The sequence below is a fragment of the Aulonocara stuartgranti genome (assembly GCF_965226115.1).
Source record: "Aulonocara stuartgranti genome assembly, chromosome: 16".
Lineage (NCBI taxonomy): Eukaryota > Metazoa > Chordata > Actinopteri > Cichliformes > Cichlidae > Aulonocara > Aulonocara stuartgranti.
In genome coordinates, this window is record NC_138952.1 from 38008761 (window position 1) to 38022106 (window position 13346).

Genomic DNA, 13346 nt, shown 5'->3' on the forward strand with positions numbered 1-13346 from the left:
TTTTTAGGTTTGCTATTTTTCAAATTCTATATTTATTAAGTTATGCAGGCTTGTTTGCACAACAAGGCTCAATAATTATATAAACTTTTCTAAATCTAAATAGTGGACTTTGGTAGAATTAAAAAAATAAGTGTAGTGCAGGTCTATGATGATTTTTAGTGCTACTATCATCTAGTTCTGATTCTGGTTTTGTCTTTGTTAAATCCTCAGTAGTCCTGATTTTGAACTGTTGTAGTCCTTTTTTAATTCCGGATCAGTTCTGGGTCTGGTTGAATTGGGGTTTAGTCCTCATGTCTTGATACAGCCCCGATTTTATGTCCAGCATCGCTCTGTTATTATCAATTTGATTCGAAACGTGTCCAGTTTAATGTCTTAAACTAAACTGGCATTAAAGCTTCAATGAACTAAAGTGGTCCCTCTGAGTCAGCACCCAGAAAGCTCGTCTCTTTGAAAAATGTGGCCATAAATACGAGCGCTGCTGGGATCTTAAAACACTGGGGCTAAATCCAGACCTGAAATCTTTGTTTCACTCAGTAACAGCACCTTTTTAATATTATTGACTATATGTTATAGTCACATTTATATAAAATGTCAAACATCATACGTTAGCTAAAGGTTGAAGTCACAGAATTATACTGAACAACAATGCAATTTGAGTTTTTCTTGTTTGTACTTTATATTTGATTTACTGTAAGCAGCGGGAGTAAAAGCTAAAAAAAAAATAGTAAAGATATGAATGAATCTCTGCTCTTACAGCTTTTATAGTATGGAATCAGAACGATGCCACCTTAAAACGAAACCGAAAAAAATATTGAAACCGAAAAAAAATATTGTAACTGAAATAAATGTACTGAAAAATCTTGTATTGAAACCGAAAAAAAAATTGATAGTGAAAAACAAGTAATTGAAAAAAAATTTTTTGTTTTCGCTTACAATTTTTTTTTTTTTTTCGGTTTCAATCCATTTTTCGGTTTCAATCCACTTTTCAGTTTCAAACCATTTTTCAGTTTCACTCTGCTGGCACTGTTTTAGTGTACGGGGGCGCGCTGGGGGGCGGGGATTCCGACCCGCATGTATTTGCATATATTATAATGCTGACCAATGACTGGAGAAAACACTGACGACGCGGCTGCGGTCATGGACAAACTCGCACGTGTCTGTTCGGGAATGGCAGATGCCGAGAGGTCCAGCGTTTACATTACCAACTATTTCAAAGTGACAGCCTGAGGTGTTCTTCAGTAAATTGGACTACCGGACAGGAGGACCTGAGGCCCCACCGCATTATTTTTGGTAAGTTAAATGTGTTAAGCTAATCCGTAATTTAGGTCCTTAGCTAGCTACCTAAGGACCTAGCTAGCTAAAATGAGCACTCGGCTGTCGGGGAAACTTGTTTTGTAAAGTTCGTTTAGCTAACACGTGCAGGTGAATGAATTTACCCTGACTAAAGAAATCAAGAGAAACGCACCGGGCTGCTCAGTGACTAACCACGGTTACTGTACTTTTATTATGAGTATTATACTGTAAGAGCAACAGGCTGGACTCTGCTTCTGCTCCTGTGCAGACCTGATTATTAAATATGTGCAAACAGCAGCATGTTTTCTGTCGCTTTCCACATGTGGAAGGACATTAACGCCAACTTTTAAATTCCCCTCATTAGTCAATAGCTACGGATTAAATAGCAAAGCCCGATACTTATGTACTGAAACCAACTACTTCCGCTTGTCAGCTTAAGTTAAAATGTTACATTTTTCCCCTGATTATTTTTTTAGCTTTTTTTTTTACTGAGTTTGTTACAAATATTCAGGTTAAAAAACTGTCCAAATTATTTTTAATGAATTATGTTCACAAAGTCACATGTGCAGTACTCTGTACAGCTTGCATCCTTTAGGACAAATAATTTGAAGCATTAATATTTCTTGTTCAATACTGAGCTGATAACACCTCTGTATGTTGTGACCAGGATGCAGCAGCAGACTGAACCTCGACTGAAACCTGCTCCATCATCTCATCTTTGCAGATGTCCATTTATAAAGCATCAACAACTCAAAGGTAAACATGATATTAAAAATGTGTTAGTAAGGCCTTTAAAACAAATAAAAAAAATAAACAGCTGTCGGCAGAACTGTAGGACTGAACAACTTCAGATCCCGAGTGTGAGGACTGAGAAGGATCAGCTCTATTTCTGATTTAGAGATAAACTTGATATTTCAGTTTGTGATGATTCTGTTCTGTTTGTGATTACAGGAGCTGTCCTCAGATTCAGACCTCAGCACCACCCAGTGACAGCACACAGATCGTCCTATATCTATCTTTGTAGTAACTCCAAAATTAACTGAAGAAAACAGTACAAAGGTTAAAGTACCACATGTGCTGTCAGTGAAAGCTGCAGCTGTTTTATTGATAAATTTAAAGACAAAAAGTCAAAAGGATTAATCACCCCTGTAACTGTGTCACTATACATCAGCATTAACAGTACCTCAGTTTGGTGTTTCAGAAAACTGCTGATCTCAGACCTGCACAACTTCTGTTTTAAACACTGAATGTACTCAGCTACATGAAGACCACATGTTTTCTCTGACACAATTAAATAAAACCTGATTAAAGTCAAAGGTTGTTACTTGTATTTGAACTAAAAACTTGTGATCTGGAATTCTTTCACTGTTTTTTGACAATAGTGTGTTATTTATCATACTATCTATTACTATAAAGACACATCTCCTGGATGCACTGGTACGCATCTTCAGTGATGTATCCTAGGGTCATCAGGTGTTTCGGGTCTCACAACATCATACACCCTCGCCCAGGCGACCCAGCCGGGGGTGATCAGGCCCCGACTTGCGTACCAGTAGCTACCCACGGATCAGCCCTCTTAATCCACAGCCACCTTGTGGCTTTCTCTGCCGCTTCACTCACAGCCTGGATGGCCCTCTTCTTGGCTGCCCCAGCCATGCCCAGCCGGCCTAGAACTTTGCAGAGTGATCGTCCTGCAAAGCCCCTACATCCCACTTCTATGGGCTCATAGAAAGTCTTCCAGCCCCTTCCCCTGCACTCTTGCACTAGTTCCTGGTACTTTCCTCGTTTCCTTTCATTAGCCTCCTCAATCCGCTCTTCCCAGGGCACTGTGAGTTCCAGCATGATCAGCTGTTTTGAGGCCTCAGAAATAATTATCAAGTCTGGCCGGAGTGATGTTTCTGCAATGTTCTGAGGAAACTTTAGTTGTTTACCCAGGTCAGCCTGTAGCTGCCAATCAGAGGCTGTGTTGAGAAGGCCAGTTGTCAAATGTGGGCGCCCCTGGGGTTTCTCTCCAGCCTTAATAAAAGAGATTGCCTTCCTCGGAGCATGATGATGCTTGCTGATGCTGATTGCTGAGGCAATCTTTTCAGCAACTACTCTGAGCACCTGGTCGTGCCGCCAACGATACCGACCATCGGCCAGGGCCCTTGGGCAGCTGCTAAGGAGGTGTTCTAGGGTCCCTCTTCCAGAGCACAGGGGACAGGCAGGTGTCTCGCTCTTTCCCCACAAATGGAGGTTTGCTGGGCTTGGCAGAGTGTCGTATACTGCCTGCACTAGGAATCGGATCCGGTGGAAGTCTGCCTGCATGATGTTTGCCCAGGTGACCTTGCGCTGCAAGGTGCTCTCCCACCTTGTCCATGCTCCCTGCCGCTTAAGGCCTACAGCTCTGCTTACTCGCTCCTCCTCCACACCTGCTCGGACCTCTTCCTGGAGTAGCTGGTGTCTCTCCTTTCCCTGTGCCCTGCTGACCTGGGCCTTTGGGATGTACCCCAAGCCTGCTCCCCCTGTTGCTAAGACCCCCATTAGTGTTTTCTGCCTTAGGCGTGACTCCGCCACCTCAACTGCCTTCTCAGCCTTCCACTTTCTTCCTGTCCTTACCTCAATGCCTGCTGATGCCACCTTGCAGTCTTTAGAATCTCTGTACTGTAGGGCTTCTCGTGTGCGAGCCACCTTGAACTCTTCTGTGAGACCACTGAAGGGTAACTGCACGCTGTTGCTTGTCCCATACAAGGCAGCGCTGGTGAGACTGTGGGGAAGTCCCAGCCACTTACGAAGAAAGCCACTGATCTTTCTTTCAAGGGATTCCACAGTAGTTATTGGAACTGTATAGACAAGCAAGGGCCACAGGATTCGGGGCAGGATGGAATGCTGGTAGATCCAGGCTTTAAATCTTCCAGGCAAGCCGGACTTATCCACCTTAATAAGCCACGCTCCCAGCTCCTCATTTGCCTTCTGGATAGCAGTAGAGTCTTTCAGGCTGGAGTCAAAGAGTTTCCCCAAGCTCTTAACTGGTTGTTCCGTTATGGATGGAATAATGGTTCCTGAAATTGAGAACCGGAACTTGTCCGTCACCTTGCCCTTCTTCAGTACCATCGATCTTGACTTGGAAGGTTTAAAACTCATCCTTGCCCATGAGATGAGTCTCTCAAGACCTTGCAAGATCCACCTACACCCGGGAACTGATGATGTTGTAATGGTGAGGTCATCCATATAGGCTCTGATAGGGGGCTGACGAACACCTGACCTTGTTAACGGCCCTCTGCACTCCACCTCCACAGCCTTTACCACCATGTTCATTGCCAGGGCAAAGAGCGTAACTGAGATGGTACAGCCTGTTATTATACCTTTTTGGAGTCGGTGCCAGTCTGAAGTAACTGCCCTAGAAGTGACCCTAAGCCTGAAATTGGCGTAATAGTCCAGGATTAGGTCCTTGAAGTTTTGATGTGTATCTGAAAAACACAATTTCGAAAACACTGGAAAGACCTCAAAGACATTTTTCCTTTACTTTCTATGTAAACAAAAAATTTGATTTTATTTATTTTCTGCTGTGTTTTACTTGCATCTATTTGAAAGAGTGAGTGTAAACACACAAAAAATATATTTTTTATGTGCTGGAATGTGCAGAAAATAGGTTTAAATATTAAACAAATTTCTTCCAGTCAGAGAATGTTGCATATAATTAAATTTTTGCTTGATGCATAAAGTTAAAAGGTTAAAACTAATAAAACAAGTTTTAAAAAGAGACTTTTCCATTTGATTACATTTTGTATGATGGATTATGTAGAAAAAGTAGAATTGGGCTGAAAGATCTATCGCTTTCTTACCTATTCAGGTTGTAAATCGTGTTTTTAAAAGTAACTAAGTAACTAAGTAATTAATTACTTTTAAAAATAAGTAATCAGTAAAGTGACTGGATTACTTTTTTGGGGAAGTAATCAGTAATTAGTTACTGATTACTTTTTTCAAGTAACTTGACCAACACTGGTGCACAGTGACACAAAACTCATTTAACAACGCAAACTATTTAAAAAATGATGTAGGCAGATCAAGGCAATGTTACAGATTCAGTAAGAACGGAAGTTTATCCTAATCCTTTAAATATGCAGGGCGTCACACTAACACCAGGGAAGGAGCGTGGGGGTGGCTTACTGGGTTGTTTTGTCAGAAGCCCGGGGTCTTTTGGAGTGTAATTTTTTCATAGTTAGATGCCTGGCTGACAACTGTATAAAACAAAAAGTACACACAATATTCGAAGGACATAGTGCACACCGTGGGAATTTACGACTGTGCGTGAATCCCCCCTGATATTGGTATGATCCGAGCTCAGGCACTAAGTGACTGAGCGAGGGGGCGGGGCAGCTGCTGCCAGCAGTGAGTGCGCTGTTGGAGAAACGGAGCCAGCCATACTAAGGAGAGCTTAAGTTTGACCAGGTACCAAAGCAAATCATTCATACCGTACAAATAATGTAAATATGACGGTGCATCACGAAAGATTGATATCAAACTGATCACTTGACCAATATTACGTTACTTGCTCTTCAAGTGAATCAACAAATGGCGAAATGAAAAGCCGAACAAATGCTATTTTTTTTTAGAGTCTTAGCTTACGTGTGTTTATTTCATATTTTCAGTTCTTACCCTCCCCGACTAAATCGGTTTCAGTTATGTACTGAAATATAAGAATGGACATTAGAGGGTTCTTTCAAAGAAAAAACTCAGGTAAATGTTATTTTATATATTATGCTTTGTATGTTGTTCAGTATATTTCTATGCAAAACAAGAGGGATTTCAGTACACAGCAGGATATTCACATTTGTAACCAGATATTTACATACACTTTAGGGAGAAAACATAAAACATTTTTACTGTACAACATCAATTTAGAGTAAACTTTTGTTTTAGATAAATATTGAAATATCTTTTGAATTAGTTAAATGTCAGAATAAAGAGAGACAGAGCTGTCTATTTTTTATCACTTTGATCAAATTTAGGAGTACATATACACTAAGTTTGTTAATTAATAAGAAAACTGCAGACGATTCCATTCTGAGCTGAAGAAGCTTCTGATAGGTTAGTAGAGTCCATGTGAGTAAATTGGTGGCACAGCTGTGGATGCATATAAGGCAAAACACAGAGCCTGTTTCTGTGACATGGGAAAATCAAGAGATGTCAACCAAAACACCAGGAAAAGAACTGTGGAGCTCCATAAGTGTGGCTCAATTTTGAATACAATTTGGTGCCATTTACAATTAAGAAATACAGACAGTTTCTCTCTTTACTCTTAAAGTTAACAAATATGTTTTTTATATTTATCAATCTAAAAAAATAAACATTTAGTCTGATTTGATGTTACAATTAAAAAAGTGTTTGTGTTTTTATCTGAAGAGTATGTAAATATCTGGTTTCAACTGTATATTTGATGATTGTCAGCACAAAGAGGGAGAGGGAGGAACAGAGAGGGAGATGGAGAATGAGGACAGAACAGAGATGGAACAAGAGCAGGTGAGACTCACATGTTAGTCAAATGGTTGTTTACCAAAAGTATCACCGTATCATAGGTACTCATGTATCTCGTACCTAGTGTTTCTTTTTAGGTTTGCTATTTTTCAAATTCTATATTTATTAAGTTATGCAGGCTTGTTTGCACAACAAGGCTCAATAATTATATAAACTTTTCTAAATCTAAATAGTGGACTTTGGTAGAATTAAAAAAATAAGTGTAGTGCAGGTCTATGATGATTTTTAGTGCTACTATCATCTAGTTCTGATTCTGGTTTTGTCTTTGTTAAATCCTCAGTAGTCCTGATTTTGAACTGTTGTAGTCCTTTTTTAATTCCGGATCAGTTCTGGGTCTGGTTGAATTGGGGTTTAGTCCTCATGTCTTGATACAGCCCCGATTTTATGTCCAGCATCGCTCTGTTATTATCAATTTGATTCGAAACGTGTCCAGTTTAATGTCTTAAACTAAACTGGCATTAAAGCTTCAATGAACTAAAGTGGTCCCTCTGAGTCAGCACCCAGAAAGCTCGTCTCTTTGAAAAATGTGGCCATAAATACGAGCGCTGCTGGGATCTTAAAACACTGGGGCTAAATCCAGACCTGAAATCTTTGTTTCACTCAGTAACAGCACCTTTTTAATATTATTGACTATATGTTATAGTCACATTTATATAAAATGTCAAACATCATACGTTAGCTAAAGGTTGAAGTTACAGAATTATACTGAACAACAATGCAATTTGAGTTTTTCTTGTTTGTACTTTATATTTGATTTACTGTAAGCAGCGGGAGTAAAAGCTAAAGAAAAAATAGTAAAGATATGAATGAATCTCTGCTCTTACAGCTTTTATAGTATGGAATCAGAACGATGCCACCTTAAAACGAAACCGAAAAAAATATTGAAACCGAAAAAAAATATTGTAACTGAAATAAATGTACTGAAAAATCTTGTATTGAAACCGAAAAAAAAATTGATAGTGAAAAACAAGTAATTGAAAAAAAAATTTTTGTTTTCGCTTACAATTTTTTTTTTTTTCGGTTTCAATCCATTTTTCGGTTTCAATCCACTTTTCGGTTTCAAACCATTTTTCAGTTTCACTCTGCTGGCACTGTTTTAGTGTACGGGGGCGCGCTGGGGGGCGGGGATTCCGACCCGCATGTATTTGCATATATTATAATGCTGACCAATGACTGGAGAAAACACTGACGACGCGGCTGCGGTCATGGACAAACTCGCACGTGTCTGTTCGGGAATGGCAGATGCCGAGAGGTCCAGCGTTTACATTACCAACTATTTCAAAGTGACAGCCTGAGGTGTTCTTCAGTAAATTGGACTACCGGACAGGAGGACCTGAGGCCCCACCGCATTATTTTTGGTAAGTTAAATGTGTTAAGCTAATCCGTAATTTAGGTCCTTAGCTAGCTACCTAAGGACCTAGCTAGCTAAAATGAGCACTCGGCTGTCGGGGAAACATGTTTTGTAAAGTTCGTTTAGCTAACACGTGCAGGTGAATGAATTTACCCTGACTAAAGAAATCAAGAGAAACGCACCGGGCTGCTCGGTGACTAACCACGGTTACTGTACTTTTATTATGAGTATTATACTGTAAGAGCAACAGGCTGGACTCTGCTTCTGCTCCTGTGCAGACCTGATTATTAAATATGTGCAAACAGCAGCATGTTTTCTGTCGCTTTCCACATGTGGAAGGACATTAACGCCAACTTTTAAATTCCCCTCATTAGTCAATAGCTACGGATTAAATAGCAAAGCCCGATACTTATGTACTGAAACCAACTACTTCCGCTTGTCAGCTTAAGTTAAAATGTTACATTTTTCCCCTGATTATTTTTTTAGCTTTTTTTTTTACTGAGTTTGTTACAAATATTCAGGTTAAAAAACTGTCCAAATTATTTTTAATGAATTATGTTCACAAAGTCACATGTGCAGTACTCTGTACAGCTTGCATCCTTTAGGACAAATAATTTGAAGCATTAATATTTCTTGTTCAATACTGAGCTGATAACACCTCTGTATGTTGTGACCAGGATGCAGCAGCAGACTGAACCTCGACTGAAACCTGCTCCATCATCTCATCTTTGCAGATGTCCATTTATAAAGCATCAACAACTCAAAGGTAAACATGATATTAGAAAATGTGTTAGTAAGGCCTTTAAAACAAATAAAAAAAATAAACAGCTGTCGGCAGAACTGTAGGACTGAACAACTTCAGATCCCGAGTGTGAGGACTGAGAAGGATCAGCTCTATTTCTGATTTGAGAGATAAACTTGATATTTCAGTTTGTGATGATTCTGTTCTGTTTGTGATTACAGGAGCTGTCCTCAGATTCAGACCTCAGCACCACCCAGTGACAGCACACAGATCGTCCTATATCTATCTTTGTAGTAACTCCAAAATTAACTGAAGAAAACAGTACAAAGGTTAAAGTACCACATGTGCTGTCAGTGAAAGCTGCAGCTGTTTTATTGATAAATTTAAAGACAAAAAGTCAAAAGGATTAATCACCCCTGTAACTGTGTCACTATACATCAGCATTAACAGTACCTCAGTTTGGTGTTTCAGAAAACTGCTGATCTCAGACCTGCACAACTTCTGTTTTAAACACTGAATGTACTCAGCTACATGAAGACCACATGTTTTCTCTGACACAATTAAATAAAACCTGATTAAAGTCAAAGGTTGTTACTTGTATTTGAACTAAAAACTTGTGATCTGGAATTCTTTCACTGTTTTTTGACAATAGTGTGTTATTTATCATACTATCTATTACTATAAAGACACATCTCCTGGATGCACTGGTACGCATCTTCAGTGATGTATCCTAGGGTCATCAGGTGTTTCGGGTCTCACAACATCATACACCCTCGCCCAGGCGACCCAGCCGGGGGTGATCAGGCCCCGACTTGCGTACCAGTAGCTACCCACGGATCAGCCCTCTTAATCCACAGCCACCTTGTGGCTTTCTCTGCCGCTTCACTCACAGCCTGGATGGCCCTCTTCTTGGCTGCCCCAGCCATGCCCAGCCGGCCTAGAACTTTGCAGAGTGATCGTCCTGCAAAGCCCCTACATCCCACTTCTATGGGCTCATAGAAAGTCTTCCAGCCCCTTCCCCTGCACTCTTGCACTAGTTCCTGGTACTTTCCTCGTTTCCTTTCATTAGCCTCCTCAATCCGCTCTTCCCAGGGCACTGTGAGTTCCAGCATGATCAGCTGTTTTGAGGCCTCAGAAATAATTATCAAGTCTGGCCGGAGTGATGTTTCTGCAATGTTCTGAGGAAACTTTAGTTGTTTACCCAGGTCAGCCTGTAGCTGCCAATCAGAGGCTGTGTTGAGAAGGCCAGTTGTCAAATGTGGGCGCCCCTGGGGTTTCTCTCCAGCCTTAATAAAAGAGATTGCCTTCCTCGGAGCATGATGATGCTTGCTGATGCTGATTGCTGAGGCAATCTTTTCAGCAACTACTCTGAGCACCTGGTCGTGCCGCCAACGATACCGACCATCGGCCAGGGCCCTTGGGCAGCTGCTAAGGAGGTGTTCTAGGGTCCCTCTTCCAGAGCACAGGGGACAGGCAGGTGTCTCGCTCTTTCCCCACAAATGGAGGTTTGCTGGGCTTGGCAGAGTGTCGTATACTGCCTGCACTAGGAATCGGATCCGGTGGAAGTCTGCCTGCATGATGTTTGCCCAGGTGACCTTGCGCTGCAAGGTGCTCTCCCACCTTGTCCATGCTCCCTGCCGCTTAAGGCCTACAGCTCTGCTTACTCGCTCCTCCTCCACACCTGCTCGGACCTCTTCCTGGAGTAGCTGGTGTCTCTCCTTTCCCTGTGCCCTGCTGACCTGGGCCTTTGGGATGTACCCCAAGCCTGCTCCCCCTGTTGCTAAGACCCCCATTAGTGTTTTCTGCCTTAGGCGTGACTCCGCCACCTCAACTGCCTTCTCAGCCTTCCACTTTCTTCCTGTCCTTACCTCAATGCCTGCTGATGCCACCTTGCAGTCTTTAGAATCTCTGTACTGTAGGGCTTCTCGTGTGCGAGCCACCTTGAACTCTTCTGTGAGACCACTGAAGGGTAACTGCACGCTGTTGCTTGTCCCATACAAGGCAGCGCTGGTGAGACTGCGGGGAAGTCCCAGCCACTTACGAAGAAAGCCACTGATCTTTCTTTCAAGGGATTCCACAGTAGTTATTGGAACTGTATAGACAAGCAAGGGCCACAGGATTCGGGGCAGGATGGAATGCTGGTAGATCCAGGCTTTAAATCTTCCAGGCAAGCCGGACTTATCCACCTTAATAAGCCACGCTCCCAGCTCCTCATTTGCCTTCTGGATAGCAGTAGAGTCTTTCAGGCTGGAGTCAAAGAGTTTCCCCAAGCTCTTAACTGGTTGTTCCGTTATGGATGGAATAATGGTTCCTGAAATTGAGAACCGGAACTTGTCCGTCACCTTGCCCTTCTTCAGTACCATCGATCTTGACTTGGAAGGTTTAAAACTCATCCTTGCCCATGAGATGAGTCTCTCAAGACCTTGCAAGATCCACCTACACCCGGGAACTGATGATGTTGTAATGGTGAGGTCATCCATATAGGCTCTGATAGGGGGCTGACGAACACCTGACCTTGTTAACGGCCCTCTGCACTCCACCTCCACAGCCTTTACCACCATGTTCATTGCCAGGGCAAAGAGCGTAACTGAGATGGTACAGCCTGTTATTATACCTTTTTGGAGTCGGTGCCAGTCTGAAGTAACTGCCCTAGAAGTGACCCTAAGCCTGAAATTGGCGTAATAGTCCAGGATTAGGTCCTTGAAGTTTTGATGTGTATCTGAAAAACACAATTTCGAAAACACTGGAAAGACCTCAAAGACATTTTTCCTTTACTTTCTATGTAAACAAAAAATTTGATTTTATTTATTTTCTGCTGTGTTTTACTTGCATCTATTTGAAAGAGTGAGTGTAAACACACAAAAAATATATATTTTATGTGCTGGAATGTGCAGAAAATAGGTTTAAATATTAAACAAATTTCTTCCAGTCAGAGAATGTTGCATATAATTAAATTTTTGCTTGATGCATAAAGTTAAAAGGTTAAAACTAATAAAACAAGTTTTAAAAAGAGACTTTTCCATTTGATTACATTTTGTATGATGGATTATGTAGAAAAAGTAGAATTGGGCTGAAAGATCTATCGCTTTCTTACCTATTCAGGTTGTAAATCGTGTTTTTAAAAGTAACTAAGTAACTAAGTAATTAATTACTTTTAAAAATAAGTAATCAGTAAAGTGACTGGATTACTTTTTTGGGGAAGTAATCAGTAATTAGTTACTGATTACTTTTTTCAAGTAACTTGACCAACACTGGTGCACAGTGACACAAAACTCATTTAACAACGCAAACTATTTAAAAAATGATGTAGGCAGATCAAGGCAATGTTACAGATTCAGTAAGAACGGAAGTTTATCCTAATCCTTTAAATATGCAGGGCGTCACACTAACACCAGGGAAGGAGCGTGGGGGTGGCTTACTGGGTTGTTTTGTCAGAAGCCCGGGGTCTTTTGGAGTGTAATTTTTTCATAGTTAGATGCCTGGCTGACAACTGTATAAAACAAAAAGTACACACAATATTCGAAGGACATAGTGCACACCGTGGGAATTTACGACTGTGCGTGAATCCCCCCTGATATTGGTATGATCCGAGCTCAGGCACTAAGTGACTGAGCGAGGGGGCGGGGCAGCTGCTGCCAGCAATAAAGTAATTCAGAATCAGAGTAAGAGTAAGAATTAAAAGTGCTAAGTAGATAGATAGATATATACATGATATATACATGAGTGCAGGTGGTGATCAGTGCCAAACATGGAATGATGCAGTGAACACAGCGTAGGGTCATGTGTTAGTGGTGGGAACAGTCATACGGTTATTGTTCATGTGTCCAACAGCAGAGGGGAAGAAACTGTTCTTATGGCGAGAGGTTCTGGTGCGAATGGACCGGAGCCTCCTGCCTGAGGGGAGCAGGTCAAACAGACTGTGTCCAGGGTGAGAAGGGTCAGCTGAGATCCGAGCTGCACGCCGCAGTGTCCTGGAGGTGTACAGGTCCTGCAGAGATGGGAGTCTGCAGCCAATCACCTTCTCAGCAGAGCGCACAACACGCTGCAGTCTCTGTTTGTCCCTGATAGTGGCTCCAGCGTACCACACGGTGATGGAGGAGGTGAGGATAGACTAGAGTAACCAGTGAGCACAACATATATTTAACTTTCTACAGGACTTAAAGCTATTACTATAGTCTATAGCTATAGCTATTACTTACCTGCACTACTGTATAGCTCTGTGTAAATAATCATTCTGTACATATGATAATTTTTAATCCTACAACTGTTTATAACTTGCATAGTTCACATTTCTGTATAGCTGTATATCTCAGATTTCTGTAAAGTTATTTATTTCATATTCTGTATAGTTTTTCATATTTATATCCTGTTCACAGCCTGTACATAGTTTGTACTCACTACAGCTTGTACATACTTATAGTTATAGAATATTCTTAACATACT

General features: G+C 41.3%; 3 long non-coding RNA genes across 3 annotated transcripts; all 3 read left to right on the forward strand.

Moving 5' to 3' along the window:
- The first annotated feature begins 1178 nt into the window (after window positions 1-1178).
- LOC309691058 lies at window positions 1179-2671 on the forward strand. The gene is made up of 3 exons (XR_014271875.1): window positions 1179-1290; window positions 1961-2049; window positions 2245-2671. It is a non-coding gene; the product is annotated as an uncharacterized lncRNA (long non-coding RNA).
- A 2733-nt stretch (window positions 2672-5404) lies between these two features.
- LOC309691482 lies at window positions 5405-7015 on the forward strand. Its single transcript, XR_014272023.1, has 3 exons — window positions 5405-5724; window positions 5925-6012; window positions 6724-7015. It is a non-coding gene; the product is annotated as an uncharacterized lncRNA (long non-coding RNA).
- A 1049-nt stretch (window positions 7016-8064) lies between these two features.
- LOC309691481 lies at window positions 8065-9551 on the forward strand. Its single transcript, XR_014272022.1, has 3 exons — window positions 8065-8168; window positions 8839-8927; window positions 9125-9551. It is a non-coding gene; the product is annotated as an uncharacterized lncRNA (long non-coding RNA).
- Window positions 9552-13346: the final 3795 nt, after the last annotated feature.